Here is a 22,833-nt window from a genome sequence, read left to right on the forward strand (position 1 = left end):
ATCTGTATGAACATTTAAATATCTACACGGCCATCTGTATTAAGATGGAGATATCTACACCACTATCTGCATAAACATGGAAATATCTACACCGCCATCTGTATAAACATGGAAATATCTACACCGCTATGTGTATAAACATGGAAATATCTACACTGCTATCTGTATAAACATGGAAATATCTACACCGCTACTTGTATAAACATGGAAATATCAGCACCGCTATCAGTATGAACATGGAAGTTTCTACACCGCCATCTGTATGAACATGGAAATATCTTCACCGCTATCCGTATGAACATGGAAATATCTGCACCGCCATCTGTATGAGCATATAAATATCTACACCGCCATCTGTATTAAGATGGAGATATCTACACCGCTATCTGTATAAACATGGAAATATCTACACCGCTATGTGTATAAACATGGAAATATCTACACCGCTACCTGTATAAACATGGAAGTATCAGCACCGCTATCGGTAGGAACAATGCAATATCTACACGGTTATCTGTATGAACATGGAAATATCTACACCGCTATCTGTATGAACCTGGAAACGTCTTCACCGCCATCTGTATGAGCATGGATATATCTACACAGCCATCTGGATGAACATGGAAATATCTACACCGCTATCTGTATAAACATGGAAATATCTACACCACTACCTTTATAAACATGGAAATATCAGCACCGCTATCTGTATGAACATGGAAATATCTACACCGCCGTCTGTATGAACATGGAAATATCGTCACCGCCATCTGTATGAACATGGATATATCTACAGAGCAATCTGTATGAACATGGAAATATCTTCACCGCCATCTGTATGAACATGGATATGTCTACACAGCCGTCTGTATGAACATGGAAATATCTACACCGCTATCTGTGTAAACATGCATACATCTTCACCGCTATCTGTATAAACATGGAAATATCTACACCGCTATCTGTATGAACATGGAAATATCTACACCGCTATCTGTTTGAACATGGAAATACCTACACCGCTATCTGCATGAAAATGGAAATATATACACAACTATCTGCATATAAATGGAAATATCTACACAGCTATCTCTTTGCACATGGAAATAGCTACACCGCTATCTCTATAAAGATGGAAATATCTACACCGCCATCTGTATGAACATGGAAATATCTACACCGCCATCAGTATTAAGAAGGAGATATCTACACCGCTATCTGTATAAACATGGAAATATATACACCGCTATCTGTATGAACATGGAAATATCTACACCGCTCTCTGTATAAACACGAAAATATGTACACCGCTACCTGTATAAAGATGGAAGTATCAGCACCGCTATCGGTATGAACATGGCAATATCTACACGGCTATCTGTATGAACATGGAGATATCTACACCGCTATCTGTATGAACATGGAAGTATCTTCACAGCCATCTGTATGAACATGGATATATCTACACAGCCATCTGTACGAACATGGAAATATCTACACCGCTATCTGTATGAACATGGAAATATCTACACCGCTATCTGTATGAACATGGAAATATCTACACAGACATCTGGATGAACACGGAAATATCTACACCGCTATCTGTATGAACATGGAAATATCTACACCGCTATCTGTATGAACATGGAAATATCTACACCGCTATCTGTATGAACATGGAAATATCTTCACCGCCATCTGTATGAACATGGATATATCTACACAGCCATCTGGATGAACATGGAAATATCTACACCGCTATCTGTGTAAACATGCATACATTTTCACCGCTATCTGAATGAACAAGGAAATATCTACACCGCTTTCTGTATGAACATGGAAATATCTACACCGCTATCTGTATGAACATGGAAATATCTTCACCGCCATCTGTATGAACATGGATATATCCACACAGCCATCTGGATTAACATGGAAATATCTGCACCGCTATCTGTATGAAGATGGAAATATCTACACCGCTATCTGTATGAACATGGATATATCTACACAGCCATCTGGATGAACATGGAAATATCTACACCGCTATCTGTGTAAACATGCATACATCTTCACCGCTATCTGTATAAACATGGAAATATCTACACCGCTATCTTTCTGAACATGGAAATATCTACACTGCTAACTGTTTGAACAGGGAAATATATACACCGCTATCTGCATGAAAATGGAAATATCTACACAGCTATCTGCATATACACGGTAATATCTACACAGCTATCTCTTTACACATGGAAATAACTGCACCACTATCTGTATGAACATGGAAATATCTACACCGCCGTCTGCATGAACATGGAAATATCTGCACCGCCATCTGTATGAACATATAAATATCTACACCGCCATCTGTATTAAGATGGAGATATCTACACCGCTATCTGTACAAACATGGAAATATCTACACCACTATCTGTATGAACATGGAAATATCTACACCGCTATCTGTTTGAACAGGGAAGTATATAAACCGCTATCTGCTTGAAAATGGAAATATCTACACAGCTATCTGCATATACATGGGAATATCTACACAGCTATCTCTTTACACATGGAAATAACTACACCGCTATCTGTATGAACATGGAAATATCTACACCGCCATCTGTATGAACATGGAAATATCTGCACCGCCATCTGAATGAACATATAAATATCTACACCGCCATCTGTATTAAGAAGGAGATATCTACACCGCTATCTGTATAAAGATGGAAATATCTACACCGCTATGTGTATAAACATGGAAACATCTACACCGCTATCTGTATAAACATGGAAATATCTACACCGCTACCTGTATAAAGATGGAAATATCAGCACCGCTATCATTATGAACATGGAAGTATCTACACCGCCATCTGTATGAACATGGAAATATCTTCACCGCCATCTGTATGAACATGGAAATATCTGCACCGCCATCTGTATGAACATATAAATATCTTCACCGCCATCTGTATTAAGATGGAGATATCTACACCGCTATCAGTATGAACAAGGAAATACCTACACCGCTATGTGTATAAACATGGAAATATCTACACCGCTATCTGTATAAACATGTCAATATCTACACTGCTACCTGTATAAACATGGAAATATCAGCACCGCTATCTGTATGAACATGGAAATATCTACACCGCCATCTGTATGAACACGGAAAAATATTCACCGTCATCTGTATGAACATGGATATATCTACACAGCCATCTGTATGAACATGGAAATATCTTCACCGCCATCTGTATCAACATGGATATGTCTACACAGCCGTCTGGATGAACATGGAAATATCTACACAGCTATCTGTATGAACATGGAAATATCTACACCGCTATTTGTGTAAACATGCATACATCTTCACCGCTATCTGTATAAACATGGAAATATCCACTCCGCTATCAGTATGAAGATGGAAATACCTACACCCCTATCTGTTTGAACATGGAAATATCTACACCGCTATCTGCATGAAAATGGAAATATCTACACAGCTATCTGCATATACATGGAAATATCTACACAGCTATCTCTTTGCACATGGAAATAACTACACCGCTATCTCTATAAACATGGAAATATCTACACCACCATCTGTATGAAAATGGAAATATCTGCACCGCCATCTGTATGAACATATAAATATCTACACTGCCGTCTGTATTAAGAAGGAGATATCTACACCGCTACCTGTATAAACATGGAAATATCTACACCGCTATATGTATGAACATGGAAATATCTATACCGCTACCTGTATAAACACAGAAATATGTACACCGCTACCTGTATAAACATGGAAGTATCAGCACCGCTATCGGTATGAACATGCCAATATCTACAAGGCTATCTGTATGAACATGGAAATATCTACAACGCCATCTGTATGAACATGGAAATATCTTCACCGCCATCTGTATGAACATGGATATATGTACACAGCCATCTGGATGAACATGGAAATATCTACACCGCTATCTGTATGAACATGGAAATATCTACACCGCTATCTGTATGAACATGGAAATATGTACACAGCCATCAGGATGAACATGGAAATATCTACAACGCTATATGTATGAACATGGAAATACATACACCGCTATCTGTAAGAACATGGAAATATCTACACCGCTATCTTTATGAACATGGAAATATCTACACCGCTATCTGTATGAACATGGAAATATCTTCACCGCCATCTGTTTGAACATGGATATATCTACACAGCCATGTGGATGAACATGGAAATATCTACACCGCTATCTGTGTAAACATGCATACATCTTCACCGCTATCTGTATAAACATGGAAATATCTACAGCGCTATCTTTATGAACATGGAAATATCTACACCGCTAACTGTTTGAACAGGGAAATATATACACCGCTATCTGCATGAAAATGGAAATATCTACACCACTATCTGTATGAACATGGAAATACAAACACCACTATCTGTATGAACATGGAAATATGTACACCGCTATCTGTATGAACATGGAAATATCTGCACCGCTATCTGTATGAACATGGAAATATCTACACCACTATCTGTATGAAAATGGATATATCTACACCGCTATCTGTATGAATATGGAAATATCTTCACTGCCATCTGTATGAACATGGAAATATCTGCACCGCCATCTGTATGAACATATAAATATCTACACCGCCATCTGTATTAAGATGGAGATATCTACCGCTATCTGTATAAACATGGAAATATCTACACCGCTATCTGTATAAACATGGAAATATCTACACCGCTATCTGTATAAACATGGAAATATCTACACCGCTATCTGTATGAACATGGAAATATCTACACCGCTACCTGTATAAACACAGAAATATGTACACCGATACCTGTATAAACATGGAAGTATCAGCACCGCTATCGGTATGAACACGCCAATATCTACACGGCTATCTGTATGAACATGGAAATATCTACAACGCCATCTGTATGAACATGGAAATATCTTCACCGCCATCTGTAGGGACATGGATATATCTACACAGCGATCTGTATGAACATGGAAATATCTACACCGCTATCTGTATAAACATGGAAATATCTACACCGCTATCTGTATGAACATGGAAATATCTTCACCGCCATCTGTATGAACATGGATATGTCTACACAGCCATCTGTATGAACATTTAAATATCTACACCTCCATCTGTATTAAGATGGAAATATCTACACAATTATCTGCAAAACATGGAAATATCTACACCGCTATCTGTATAAACATGGAAATATCTACACCGCTATGTGTATAAACATGGAAATATCTACACCGCTATCTGTATAAACATGGAAATATCTACACCGCTACCTGTATAAACATGGAAATATCAGCACCGCTATCAGTATGAACATGGAAGTTTCTACACCGCCATCTGTATGAACATGGAAATATCTTCACCGCCGTCCGTATGAACATGGAAATGTCTGCACCGCCATCTGTATGAACATATAAATATCTACACCGCCATCTGTATTAAGATGGAGATATCTACACCACTATCTGTATAAACATGGAAATATCTACACCGCTATCTGTATAAACATGGAAATATCTACACCGCTATCTGTATAAACATGGAAATATCTACACCACTATCTGTATAAACATGGAAATATCTACACCGCTACCTGTATAAACATGGAAATATCAGCACCGCTGTCTGTATGAACATGGAAATATCTACACCGCCGTCTCTATGAACATGGAAATATCGTCACCGCCATCTGTATGAACATGGATATATCTACACAGCCATCTGTATGAACATGGAAATATCTTCACCGCCATCTGTATGAACATGGATATGTCTACACAGCCATCTGGATGAACATGGAAATATCTTCACCGCTCTCTGTATGAACATGGAAATATCTACACCGCTATCTGTATGAACATGGAAATATCTACACAGACATCTGGATGAACACGGAAATATCTACACCGCTATCTGTATGAACATGGAAATACATGCACCACTATCTGTATGAACATGGAAATATCTACACCGCTATCTGTATGAACATGGAAATATCTACACCGCTATCTGTGTAAACATGCATACATCTTCACCGCTATCTGTATAAACATGGAAATATCTACACCGCTATCTGTATGAACATGGAAATATCTACACCGCTATCTGTTTGAACATGGAAATATCTACACCGCTATCTGCATGAAAAAGGAAATATCTACACAACTATCTGCATATAAATGGAAATATCTACACAGCTATCTCTATGCACATGGAAATAACTACACCGCTATCTCTATAAACATGGAAATATCTACACCGCCATCTGTATGAACATGGAAATATCTACACCGCCATCAGAATTAAGAAGGAGATATCTACACCGCTAAATGTATAAACATGGAAATATCTACACCGCTATCTGTATGAACATGGAAATATCTACACCGCTATATGTATAAACACGCAAATATGTACACCTCTACCTGTATAAACATGGAAGTATCAGCACCGCTATCGGTATGAACATGGCAATATCTACACGTCTATCTGTATGAACATGGAAATATCTACACCGCTATCTGTATAAACATGGAAATAACTTCACCGCCATCTGTATGAACATGGATATGTCTACACAGCCATCTGGATGAACATGGAATTATCTACACCGCAATCTGTATGAACATGGAAATATCTACACCGCTATCTGTATGAACATGGAAATATCTACACAGACATCTGGATGAACACGGAAATATCTACACCGCTATCTGTATGAACATGGAAATACATGCACCGCTATCTGTATGAACATGGAAATATCTACACCGCTATCTGTATGAACATGGAAATATCTACACCGCTATCTGTATGAACATGGAAATATTTTCACCGCCATCTGTATGAACATGGATATATCTACACAGCCATCTGGATGAACATAGAAATATCTACACCGCTATCTGTGTAAACATGCATACATTTTCACCGCTATCTGTATAAACATGGAAATATCTACACCACTATCTTTATGAACATGGAAATATCTACACCGCTATCTGTATGAACATGGAAATATCTACACCGCTATCTGTATGAACATGGATATATCTACACAGCCATCTGGATGAACATGGAAATATCTGCACCGCTATCAGTATGAAGATGAAAATATCTACACCGCTATCTGTATGAACATGGATATATCTACACAGCCATCTGGATGAACATGGAAATATCTACACCGCCATCTGTATGAACATGGAAATATCTTCACCGCCATCTGTAGGAACATAGATATATCTACACAGCCATCTGTATGAACATGGAAATATCTACACCGCTATCTGTATGAACATGGAAATATCTACACCGCTATCTGTATGAACATGGAAATATCTTCACCACCATCTGTATGAACATGGATATGTCTACACAGCCATCTGTATGAACATTTAAATATCTACACCGCCATCTGTATTAAGATGGACATATCTACACAACTATCTGCATAAACATGGAAATTTCTACACAGCTATCTGTATAAACATGGAAATATCAACACCGCTATGTGTATAAACATGGAAATATCTACACCGCTATCTGTATAAACATGGAAATATCTACACCGCTACCTGTATAAACATGGAAATATCAGCACCGCTATCAGTATGAACATGGAAGTTTCTACACCGCCATCTGTATGAACATGGAAATATCTTCACCGCCATCCGTATGAACATGGAAATATCTGCACCGCCATCTGTATGAACATATAATTATCTGCACCGCCATCTGTATTAAGATGGAGATATCTACACCGCTATCTGTATAAACATGGAAATATCTACACCGCTATCTGTATAAACATGGAAATATCTACACCGCTATCTGTATAAGCATGGAAATATCTACACCGCTACCTGTATAAACATGGAAATATCAGCACCGCTATCTGTATGAACATGGAAATATCTACACCGCCGTCTGTATGAACATGGAAATATCGTCACCGCCATCTGTATGAACATGGATATATCTACACAGCCATCTGTATGAACATGGAAATATCTTCACCGCCATCTGTATGAACATGGATATGTCTACACAGCCATCTGGATGAACATGGAAATATCTACACCGCTATCTGTATGAACATGGACATATCTTCACCGCTATCTGTATGAACATGGAAATATCTACACAGACATCTGGATGAACACGGAAATATCTACACCGCTATCTGTATGAACATGGAAATACATGCACCGCTATCTGTATGAACATGGAAATATCTACACCGCTATCTGTATGAACATAGAAATATCTTCACCGCCATCTGTACGAACATGGATATATCTACACAGCCATCTGGATGAACATGGAAATATCTACACCGCTATCTGTGTAAACATGCATACATGTTCACCGCTATCTGTATAAACATGGAAATATCTACACCGCTATCTTTATGAACATGGAAATATCTACACCGCTGTCTGTATGAACATGGAAATATCTACACCGCTATCTGTATGAACATGGAAATATCTTCACCGCCATCTGTATGAACATGGATATATCTACACAGCCATCTGGATGAACATGCAAATATCTGCACCGCTATCTGTATGAAGATGGAAATATCTACACCGCTATCTGTATGAACATGGATATATCTACACAGCCATCTGGATGAACATGGAAATATCTACACCGCCATCTGTATGAACATGGAAATATCTTCACCGCCATCTGTAGGAACATAGATATATCTACACAGCCATCTGTATGAACATGGAAATATCTACACCGCTATCTGTATGAACATGGAAATATCTTCACCACCATCTGTATGAACATGGATATGTCTACACAGCCATCTGTATGAACATTTAAACATCTACACCGCCATCTGTATTAAGATGGACATATCTACACAACTATCTGCATAAACATGGAAATATCTACACAGCTATCTGTATAAACATGGAAATATCAACACCGCTATGTGTATAAACATGGAAATATCTACACCGCTATCTGTATAAACATGGAAATATCTACACCGCTACCTGTATAAACATGGAAATATCAGCACCGCTATCTCTATGAACATGGAAGTTTCTACACCGCCATCTGTATGAACATGGAAATATCTTCACCGCCATCCGTATGAACATGGAAATATCTGCACCGCCATCTGTATGAACATATAAATATCTACACCGCCATCTGTATTAAGATGGAGATATCTACACCGCTATCTGTATAAACATGGAAATAACTACACCGCTATCTGTATAAACATGGAAATATCTACACCGCTATCTTTATGAACATGGAAATATCTACACCGCTATCTGTATGAACATGGAAATATCTACACAGACATCTGGATGAACACGGAAATATCTACACCGCTATCTGTATGAAAATGGAAATACATGCACCGCTATCTGTATGAACATGGAAATATCTACACCGCTATCTGTATGAACATGGAAATATCTTCTCCGCCGTCTGTATGAACATGGATATATCTACACAGCCATCTGGATGAACATGGAAATATCTACACCGATATCTGTGAAAACATGCATACATCTTCACCGCTATCTGTATAAACATGGAAATATCTACACCGCTATCTTTAGGAACATGGAAATATCTACACCGCTAACTGTTTGAACAGGGAAATATATACACCGCTATCTGCATGAAAATAGAAATATCTACACCACTATCTGTATGAACATGGAAATACATACACCCCAATCTGTATGAACATGGAAATATCTACACCGCTATCTGTATGAACATGGAAATATCTACACCGCTATCTGTATGAACATGGAAATATCTTCACCGCCATCTGTATGAACATGGATATGTCTACACAGCCATCTGGATGAACATGGAAATATCTACACCGCTATCTGTATGAACATGGAAATATCTACACCGCTATCTGTATGAACATGGAAATATCTACACAGACATCTGGATGAACACGGAAATATCTACACCGCTATCTGTATGAACATGGAAATACATGCACCGCTATCTGTATGAACATGGAAATATCTACACCGCTATCTGTATGAACATGGAAATATCTTCACCGCCATCTGTATGAACATGGATATATCTACACAGCCATCTGGATGAACATGGAAATATCTACACCGCTATCTGTGTAAACATGCATACATTTTCACCGCTATCTGTATAAACATGGAAATATCTACACCGCTATCTGTATGAACATGGAAATACCTTCACCGCCATCTGTATGAACATGGATATGTCTACACAGCCATCTGTATGAACATTTAAATATCTACACCGCCATCTGTATTAAGATGGAGATATCTACACAACTAACTGCATAAACATGGAAATATCTACACCGCTATCTGTATAAACATGGAAATATCTACACCGCTATGTGTATAAACATGGAAATATCTACACCGCTATCTGTATAAACATGGAAATATCTACACCGCTACCTGTATAAACATGGAAATATCACCACCACTATCAGTATGAACATGGAAGTTTCTACACCGCCATCTGTATGAACATGGAAATATCTTCACCGCCATCCGTATGAACATGGAAATATCTGCACCGCCATCTGTATGAACATATAAATATCTACACCGCCATCTGTATTAAGATGGAGTTATCTACCGCTATCTGTATAAACATGGAAATATCTTCACCGCTATCTGTATAAACATGGAAATATCTACACCGCTATCTGTATAAACATGGAAATATCTACACCGCTACCTGTATAAACATGGAAATATCAGCACCGCTATCTGTATGAACATGGAAATATCTACACCGCCGTCTGTATGAACATGGAAATATCGTCACCGCCATCTGTATGAACATGGATATATCTACACAGCCATCTGTATGAACATGGAAATATCTTCACCGCCATCTGTATGAACATGGATATGTCTACACACCCGTCTAGATGAACATGGAAATATCTACACCGCTATATGTGTAAACATGCATACATCTTCACCGCTATCTGTATAAACATGGAAATATCTACACCGCTATCTGTATGAACATGGAAATATCTACACCGCTATCTGTTTGAACATGGAAATATCTACACCGCTATCTGCATGAAAAAGGAAATATCTACACAACTATCTGCATATAAATGGAAATATCTACACAGCTATCTCTTTGCACATGGAAATAACTACACCGCTATCTCTATAAACATGGAAATATCTACACCGCCATCTGTATGAACATGGAAATATCTACACGGCCATCAGAATTAAGAAGGAGATATCTACACCGCTATCTGTATATACATGGAAATATATACACCGCTATCTGTATGAACATGGAAATATCTACACCGCTATCTGTATAAACACGGAAATATGTACACCGCTACCTGTATAAACATGGAAGTATCAGCACCGCTATCGGTATGAACATGGCAATATCTACACGTCTATCTGTATGAACATGGAAATATCTACACCGCTATCTGTATAAACATGGAAATATCTACACCGCTATCTTTATGACCATGGAAATATCTACACCGCTAAGTGTTTGAAGAGGGAAATATATACACCGCTATCTGCATGAAAACGGAAATATCTACAGAGCTATCTGCTTATACATGGAAATACCTACACAGCTATCTCTTTACACATGGAAATAACCACACCGCCATCTGTATGAACATGGAAATATCTGCACCGCCATCTGTATGAACATTTAAATATCTACACCGCCATCTGTATTAAGATGGAGATATCTACACCACTATCTGCATAAACATGGAAATATCTACACCGCTATCTGTATAAACATGGAAATATCTACACCGCTATGTGTATAAACATGGAAATATCTACACTGCTATCTGTATAAACATGGAAATATCTACACCGCTATCTGTATAAACATGGAAATATCTACACCGCTATGTGTATAAACATGGAAATATCTACACCGCTATCTGTATAAACATGGAAATATCTACACCGCTACCTGTATAAACATGGAAATATCAGCACCGCTATCAGTATGAACATGGAAGTTTCTACACCGCCATCTGTATGAACATGGAAATATCTTCACCGCCGTCCGTATGAACATGGAAATGTCTGCACCGCCATCTGTATGAACATATAAATATCTACACCGCCATCTGTATTAAGATGGAGATATCTACACCGCTATCTGTATAAACATGGAAATATCTACACCGCTATCTGTATAAACATGGAAATATCTACACCGCTATCTGTATAAACATGGAAATATCTACACCACTATCTGTATAAACATGGAAATATCTACACCGCTACCTGTATAAACATGGAAATATCAGCACCGCTGTCTGTATGAACATGGAAATATCTACACCGCCGTCTCTATGAACATGGAAATATCGTCACCGCCATCTGTATGAACATGGATATATCTACACAGCCATCTGTATGAACATGGAAATATCTTCACCGCCATCTGTATGAACATGGATATGTCTACACAGCCATCTGGATGAACATGGAAATATCTACACCGCTCTCTGTATGAACATGGAAATATCTACACCGCTATCTGTATGAACATGGAAATATCTACACAGACATCTGGATGAACACGGAAATATCTACACCGCTATCTGTATGAACATGGAAATACATGCACCACTATCTGTATGAACATGGAAATATCTACACCGCTATCTGTATGAACATGGAAATATCTACACCGCTATCTGTGTAAACATGCATACATCTTCACCGCTATCTGTATAAACATGGAAATATCTACACCGCTATCTGTATGAACATGGAAATATCTACACCGCTATCTGTTTGAACATGGAAATATCTACACCGCTATCTGCATGAAAAAGGAAATATCTACACAACTATCTGCATATAAATGGAAATATCTACACAGCTATCTCTATGCACATGGAAATAACTACACCGCTATCTCTATAAACATGGAAATATCTACACCGCCATCTGTATGAACATGGAAATATCTACACCGCCATCAGAATTAAGAAGGAGATATCTACACCGCTAAATGTATAAACATGGAAATATCTACACCGCTATCTGTATGAACATGGAAATATCTACACCGCTATATGTATAAACACGCAAATATGTACACCTCTACCTGTATAAACATGGAAGTATCAGCACCGCTATCGGTATGAACATGGCAATATCTACACGTCTATCTGTATGAACATGGAAATATCTACACCGCTATCTGTATAAACATGGAAATAACTTCACCGCCATCTGTATGAACATGGATATGTCTACACAGCCATCTGGATGAACATGGAATTATCTACACCGCTATCTGTATGAACATGGAAATATCTACACCGCTATCTGTATGAACATGGAAATATCTACACAGACATCTGGATGAACACGGAAATATCTACACCGCTATCTGTATGAACATGGAAATACATGCACCGCTATCTGTATGAACATGGAAATATCTACACCGCTATCTGTATGAACATGGAAATATCTACACCGCTATCTGTATGAACATGGAAATATCTTCACCGCCATCTGTATGAACATGGATATATCTACACAGCCATCTAGATGAACATAGAAATATCTACACCGCTATCTGTGTAAACATGCATACATTTTCACGGCTATCTGTATAAACATGGAAATATCTACACCACTATCTTTATGAACATGGAAATATCTACACCGCTATCTGTATGAACATGGAAATATCTACACCGCTATCTGTATGAACATGGATATATCTACACAGCCATCTGGATGAACATGGAAATATCTGCACCGCTATCAGTATGAAGATGAAAATATCTACACCGCTATCTGTATGAACATGGATATATCTACACAGCCATCTGGATGAACATGGAAATATCTACACCGCCATCTGTATGAACATGGAAATATCTTCACCGCCATCTGTAGGAACATAGATATATCTACACAGCCATCTGTATGAACATGGAAATATCTACACCGCTATCTGTATGAACATGGAAATATCTACACCGCTATCTGTATGAACATGGAAATATCTTCACCACCATCTGTATGAACATGGATATGTCTACACAGCCATCTGTATGAACATTTAAATATCTACACCGCCATCTGTATTAAGATGGACATATCTACACAACTATCTGCATAAACATGGAAATTTCTACACAGCTATCTGTATAAACATGGAAATATCAACACCGCTATGTGTATAAACATGGAAATATCTACACCGCTATCTGTATAAACATGGAAATATCTACACCGCTACCTGTATAAACATGGAAATATCAGCACCGCTATCAGTATGAACATGGAAGTTTCTACACCGCCATCTGTATGAACATGGAAATATCTTCACCGCCATCCGTATGAACATGGAAATATCTGCACCGCCATCTGTATGAACATATAAATATCTGCACCGCCATCTGTATTAAGATGGAGATATCTACACCGCTATCTGTATAAACATGGAAATATCTACACCGCTATCTGTATAAACATGGAAATATCTACACCGCTATCTGTATAAGCATGGAAATATCTACACCGCTACCTGTATAAACATGGAAATATCAGCACCGCTATCTGTATGAACATGGAAATATCTACACCGCCGTCTGTATGAACATGGAAATATCGTCACCGCCATCTGTATGAACATGGATATATCTACACAGCCATCTGTATGAACATGGAAATATCTTCACCGCCATCTGTATGAACATGGATATGTCTACACAGCCATCTGGATGAACATGGAAATATCTACACCGCTATCTGTATGAACATGGACATATCTTCACCGCTATCTGTATGAACATGGAAATATCTACACAGACATCTGGATGAACACGGAAATATCTACACCGCTATCTGTATGAACATGGAAATACATGCACCGCTATCTGTATGAACATGGAAATATCTACACCGCTATCTGTATGAACATAGAAATATCTTCACCGCCATCTGTACGAACATGGATATATCTACACAGCCATCTGGATGAACATGGAAATATCTACACCGCTATCTGTGTAAACATGCATACATGTTCACCGCTATCTGTATAAACATGGAAATATCTACACCGCTATCTTTATGAACATGGAAATATCTACACCGCTGTCTGTATGAACATGGAAATATCTACACCGCTATCTGTATGAACATGGAAATATCTTCACCGCCATCTGTATGAACATGGATATATCTACACAGCCATCTGGATGAACATGCAAATATCTGCACCGCTATCTGTATGAAGATGGAAATATCTACACCGCTATCTGTATGAACATGGATATATCTACACAGCCATCTGGATGAACATGGAAATATCTACACCGCCATCTGTATGAACATGGAAATATCTTCACCGCCATCTGTAGGAACATAGATATATCTACACAGCCATCTGTATGAACATGGAAATATCTACACCGCTATCTGTATGAACATGGAAATATCTTCACCACCATCTGTATGAACATGGATATGTCTACACAGCCATCTGTATGAACATTTAAACATCTACACCGCCATCTGTATTAAGATGGACATATCTACACAACTATCTGCATAAACATGGAAATATCTACACAGCTATCTGTATAAACATGGAAATATCAACACCGCTATGTGTATAAACATGGAAATATCTACACCGCTATCTGTATAAACATGGAAATATCTACACCGCTACCTGTATAAACATGGAAATATCAGCACCGCTATCTCTATGAACATGGAAGTTTCTACACCGCCATCTGTATGAACATGGAAATATCTTCACCGCCATCCGTATGAACATGGAAATATCTGCACCGCCATCTGTATGAACATATAAATATCTACACCGCCATCTGTATTAAGATGGAGATATCTACACCGCTATCTGTATAAACATGGAAATAACTACACCGCTATCTGTATAAACATGGAAATATCTACACCGCTATCTTTATGAACATGGAAATATCTACACCGCTATCTGTATGAACATGGAAATATCTACACAGACATCTGGATGAACACGGAAATATCTACACCGCTATCTGTATGAAAATGGAAATACATGCACTGCTATCTGTATGAACATGGAAATATCTACACCGCTATCTGTATGAACATGGAAATATCTTCTCCGCCGTCTGTATGAACATGGATATATCTACACAGCCATCTGGATGAACATGGAAATATCTACACCGATATCTGTGAAAACATGCATACATCTTCACCGCTATCTGTATAAACATGGAAATATCTACACCGCTATCTTTAGGAACATGGAAATATCTACACCGCTAACTGTTTGAACAGGGAAATATATACACCGCTATCTGCATGAAAATAGAAATATCTACACCACTATCTGTATGAACATGGAAATACATACACCCCAATCTGTATGAACATGGAAATATCTACACCGCTATCTGTATGAACATGGAAATATCTACACCGCTATCTGTATGAACATGGAAATATCTTCACCGCCATCTGTATGAACATGGATATGTCTACACAGCCATCTGGATGAACATGGAAATATCTACACCGCTATCTGTATGAACATGGAAATATCTACACCGCTATCTGTATGAACATGGAAATATCTACACAGACATCTGGATGAACACGGAAATATCTACACCGCTATCTGTATGAACATGGAAATACATGCACCGCTATCTGTATGAACATGGAAATATCTACACCGCTATCTGTATGAACATGGAAATATCTTCACCGCCATCTGTATGAACATGGATATATCTACACAGCCATCTGGATGAACATGGAAATATCTACACCGCTATCTGTGTAAACATGCATACATTTTCACCGCTATCTGTATAAACATGGAAATATCTACACCGCTATCTGTATGAACATGGAAATACCTTCACCGCCATCTGTATGAACATGGATATGTCTACACAGCCATCTGTATGAACATTTAAATATCTACACCGCCATCTGTATTAAGATGGAGATATCTACACAACTAACTGCATAAACATGGAAATATCTACACCGCTATCTGTATAAACATGGAAATATCTACACCGCTATGTGTATAAACATGGAAATATCTACACCGCTATCTGTATAAACATGGAAATATCTACACCGCTACCTGTATAAACATGGAAATATCACCACCACTATCAGTATGAACATGGAAGTTTCTACACCGCCATCTGTATGAACATGGAAATATCTTCACCGCCATCCGTATGAACATGGAAATATCTGCACCGCCATCTGTATGAACATATAAATATCTACACCGCCATCTGTATTAAGATGGAGTTATCTACCGCTATCTGTATAAACATGGAAATATCTTCACCGCTATCTGTATAAACATGGAAATATCTACACCGCTATCTGTATAAACATGGAAATATCTACACCGCTACCTGTATAAACATGGAAATATCAGCACCGCTATCTGTATGAACATGGAAATATCTACACCGCCGTCTGTATGAACATGGAAATATCGTCACCGCCATCTGTATGAACATGGATATATCTACACAGCCATCTGTATGAACATGGAAATATCTTCACCGCCATCTGTATGAACATGGATATGTCTACACACCCGTCTGGATGAACATGGAAATATCTACACCGCTATCTGTGTAAACATGCATACATCTTCACCGCTATCTGTATAAACATGGAAATATCTACACCGCTATCTGTATGAACATGGAAATATCTACACCGCTATCTGTTTGAACATGGAAATATCTACACCGCTATCTGCATGAAAAAGGAAATATCTACACAACTATCTGCATATAAATGGAAATATCTACACAGCTATCTCTTTGCACATGGAAATAACTACACCGCTATCTCTATAAACATGGAAATATCTACACCGCCATCTGTATGAACATGGAAATATCTACACGGCCATCAGAATTAAGAAGGAGATATCTACACCGCTATCTGTATAAACATGGAAATATATACACCGCTATCTGTATGAACATGGAAATATCTACACCGCTATTTGTATAAACACGGAAATATGTACACCGCTACCTGTATAAACATGGAAGTATCAGCACCGCTATCGGTATGAACATGGCAATATCTACACGTCTATCTGTATGAACATGGAAATATCTACACCGCTATCTGTATAAACATGGAAATATCTACACCGCTATCTTTATGACCATGGAAATATCTACACCGCTAAGTGTTTGAAGAGGGAAATATATACACCGCTATCTGCATGAAAACGGAAATATCTACAGAGCTATCTGCTTATACATGGAAATACCTACACAGCTATCTCTTTACACATGGAAATAACCACACCGCCATCTGTATGAACATGGAAATATCTGCACCGCCATCTGTATGAACATTTAAATATCTACACCGCCATCTGTATTAAGATGGAGATATCTACACCACTATCTGCATAAACATGGAAATATCTACACCGCTATCTGTATAAACATGGAAATATCTACACCGCTATGTGTATAAACATGGAAATATCTACACTGCTATCTGTATAAACATGGAAATATCTACACCGCTACCTGTATAAACATGGAAATATCAGCACCGCTATCAGTATGAACATGGAAGTTTCTACACCGCCATCTGTATGAACATGGAAATATCTTCACCGCCATCCGTATGAACATGGAAATATCTGCATCGCCATCTGTATGAGCATATAAATATCTACACCGCCATCTGTATTAAGATGGAGATATCTACACCGCTATCTGTATAAACATGGAAATATCTACACCGCTATGTGTATAAACATGGAAATATCTACACCGCTACCTGTATAAACATGGAAGTATCAGCACCGCTATCGGTAGGAACAATGCAATATCTACACGGTTATCTGTATGAACATGGAAATATCTACACCGCTTTCTGTATGAACATGGAAATGTCTTCACCGCCATCTGTATGAGCATGGATATATCTACACAGCCATCTGGATGGACATGGAAATATCTACACCGCTATCTGTATAAACATGGAAATATCTACACCACTACCTTTATAAACATGGAAATATCAGCACCGCTATCTGTATGAACATGGAAATATCTACACCGCCGTCTGCATGAAGATGGAAATATCGTCACCGCCATCTGTATGAACATGGATATATCTACACAGCAATCTGTATGAACATGGAAATATCTTCACCGCCATCTGTATGAACATGGATATGTCTACACAGCCGTCTGTATGAATATGGAAATATCTACACCGCTATCTGTGTAAACATGCATACATCTTCACCGCTATCTGTATAAACATGGAAATATCTACACCGCTATCTGTATGAACATGGAAATATCTACACCGCTATCTGTTTGAACATGGAAATACCTACACCGCTATCTGCATGAAAATGGAAATATATACACAACTATCTGCATATAAATGGAAATATCTACACAGCTATCTCTTTGCACATGGAAATAGCTACACCGCTATCTCTATAAACATGGAAATATCTACACCGCCATCTGTATGAACATGGAAATATCTACACCGCCATCTGTATTAAGAAGGAGATATCTACACCGCTATCTGTATAAACATGGAAATATATACACCGCTATCTGTATGAACATGGAAATATCTACACCGCTCTCTGTATAAACACGGAAATATGTACACCGCTACCTGTATAAACATGGAAATATCAGCACCGCTATCTGTATGAACATGGAAATATCTACACCGCCGTCTGTATGAACATGGAAATATCGTCACCGCCATCTGTATGAACATGGATATATCTACACAGCCATCTGTATGAACATGGAAATATCTTCACCGCCATCTGTATGAACATGGATATGACTACACAGCCATCTGGATGAACATGGAAATATCTACACCGATATCTGTATGAACATGGAAATATCTACACCGCTATCTGTATGAACATGGAAATATCTACACAGACATCTGGATGAACACGGAAATATCTACACCGCTATCTGTATGAACATGGAAATACATGCACCGCTATCTGTATGAACATGGAAATATCTACACCGCTATCTGTATGAACATGGAAATATCTTCACCGCCATCTGTATGAACATGGATATATCTACACAGCCATCTGGAAGAACATGGAAATATCTACACCGCTATCTGTGTAAACATGCATACCTTTTCACCGCTATCTGTATAAACATGGAAATATCTACACCGCTATCTTTATGAACATGGAAATATCTACACCGCTATCTGTATTAACATGGAAATATCTACACCGCTATCTGTATGAACATGGAAATATCTTCACTGCCATCTGTATGAACATGGATATATCTACACAGCCATCTGGATGAACATGGAAATATCTGCACCGCTATCTGTATGAAGATGGAAATATCTACACCGCTATCTGTATGAACATGGATATATCTACACAGCCATCTGTATGAACATGGAAATATCTACACCGCTATCTGTATGAACATGGAAATATCTACACCGCTATCTGTATGAACATGGAAATATCTTCACCGCCATCTGTATGAACATGGATATGTCTACACAGCCATCTGTATGAACATTTAAATATCTACACCGCCATCTGTATTAAGATGGAGATATCTACACAACTATCTGCATAAACATGGAAATATCTACACCGCTATCTGTATAAACATGGAATTATCTACACCGCTATGTGTATAAACATGGAAATATCTACACCGCCGTCTGTATGAACATGGAAATATCGTCACCGCCATCTGTATGAACATGGATATATCTACACAGCCATCTGTATGAACATGGAAATATCTTCACCGCCATCTGTATGAACATGGATATGTCTACACAGCCATCTGGATGAACATGGAAATATCTACACCGCTATCTGTATGAACATGGAAATATCTACACCGCTATCTGTATGAACATGGAAATATCTACACAGACATCTGGATGAACACGGAAATATCTACACCGCTATCTGTATGAACATGGAAATACATGCACCGCTATCTGTATGAACATGGAAATATCTACACCGCTATCTGTATGAACATGGAAATATCTTCACCGCCATCTGTATGAACATGGATATATCTACACAGCCATCTGGATGAACTTGGAAATATCTACACCGCTATCTGTGTAAACATGCATACATTTTCACCGCTATCTGTATAAACATGGAAATATCTACACCGCTATCTGTATGAACATGGAAATACCTTCACCGCCAACTGTATGAACATGGATATGTCTACACAGCCATCTGTATGAACATTTAAATATCTACACTGCCATCTGTATTAAGATGGAGATATCTACACAACTATCTGCATAAACATGGAAATATCTACACCGCTATCTGTATAAACATGGAAATATCTACACCGCTATGTGTATAAACATGGAAATATTTACACCGCTATCTGTATAAACATGGAAATATCTACACCGCTACCTGTATAAACATGGAAATATCACCACCGCTATCAGTATGAACATGGAAGTTTCTACACCGCCATCTGTATGAACATGGAAATATCTTCACCGCCATCTGTATGAACATGGAAATATCTGCACCGCCATCTGTATGAACATATAAATATCTACACCGCCATCTGTATTAAGATGGAGATATCTACCGCTATCTGTATAAACATGGAAATATCTACACCGCTATCTGTATAAACATGGAAATATCTACACCGCTATCTGTATAAACATGGAAATATCTACACCGCTACCTGTATAAACATGGAAATATCAGCACCGCTATCTGTATGAACATGGAAATATCTACACCGCCGTCTGTATGAACATGGAAATATCGTCACCACCATCTGTATGAACATGGATATATCTACACAGCCATCTGTATGAACATGGAAATATATTCACCGCCATCTGTATGAACATGGATATGTCTACACACCCGTCTGGATGAACATGGAAATATCTACACCGCTATCTGTGTAAACATGCATACATCTTCACCGCTATCTGTATAAACATGGAAATATCTACACCGCTATCTGTATGAACATGGAAATATCTACACCGCTATCTGTTTGAACATGGAAATATCTACACCGCTATCTGCATGAAAAAGGAAATAACTACACAACTATCTGCATATAAATGGAAATATCTACACAGCTATCTCTTTGCACATGGAAATAACTACACCGCTATCTCTATAAACATGGAAATATCTACACCGCCATCTGTATGAACATGGAAATATCTACACCGCCATCAGAATTAAGGAGATATCTACACCGCTATCTGTATAAACATGGAAATATCTACACCGCTATCTGTATGAACATGGAAATATGTACACCACTATCTGTATAAACACGGAAATATGTACACCGCTACCTGTATAAACATGGAAGTATCAGCACCGCTATCGGTATGAACATGGCAATATCTACACGTCTATCTGTATGAACATGGAAATATCTACACCGCTATCTGTATAAACATGGAAATATCTACACCGCTATCTTTATGACCATGGAAATATCTACACCGCTAAGTGTTTGAAGAGGGAAATATATACACCGCTATCTGCATGAAAACGGAAATATCTACAGAGCTATCTGCTTATACATGGAAATACCTACACAGCTATCTCTTTACACATGGAAATAACCACACC

The sequence above is a fragment of the Gorilla gorilla genome, chromosome 8, assembly GCF_029281585.2.
Source record: "Gorilla gorilla gorilla isolate KB3781 chromosome 8, NHGRI_mGorGor1-v2.1_pri, whole genome shotgun sequence".
Classification (NCBI taxonomy): Eukaryota; Metazoa; Chordata; class Mammalia; order Primates; family Hominidae; genus Gorilla; species Gorilla gorilla.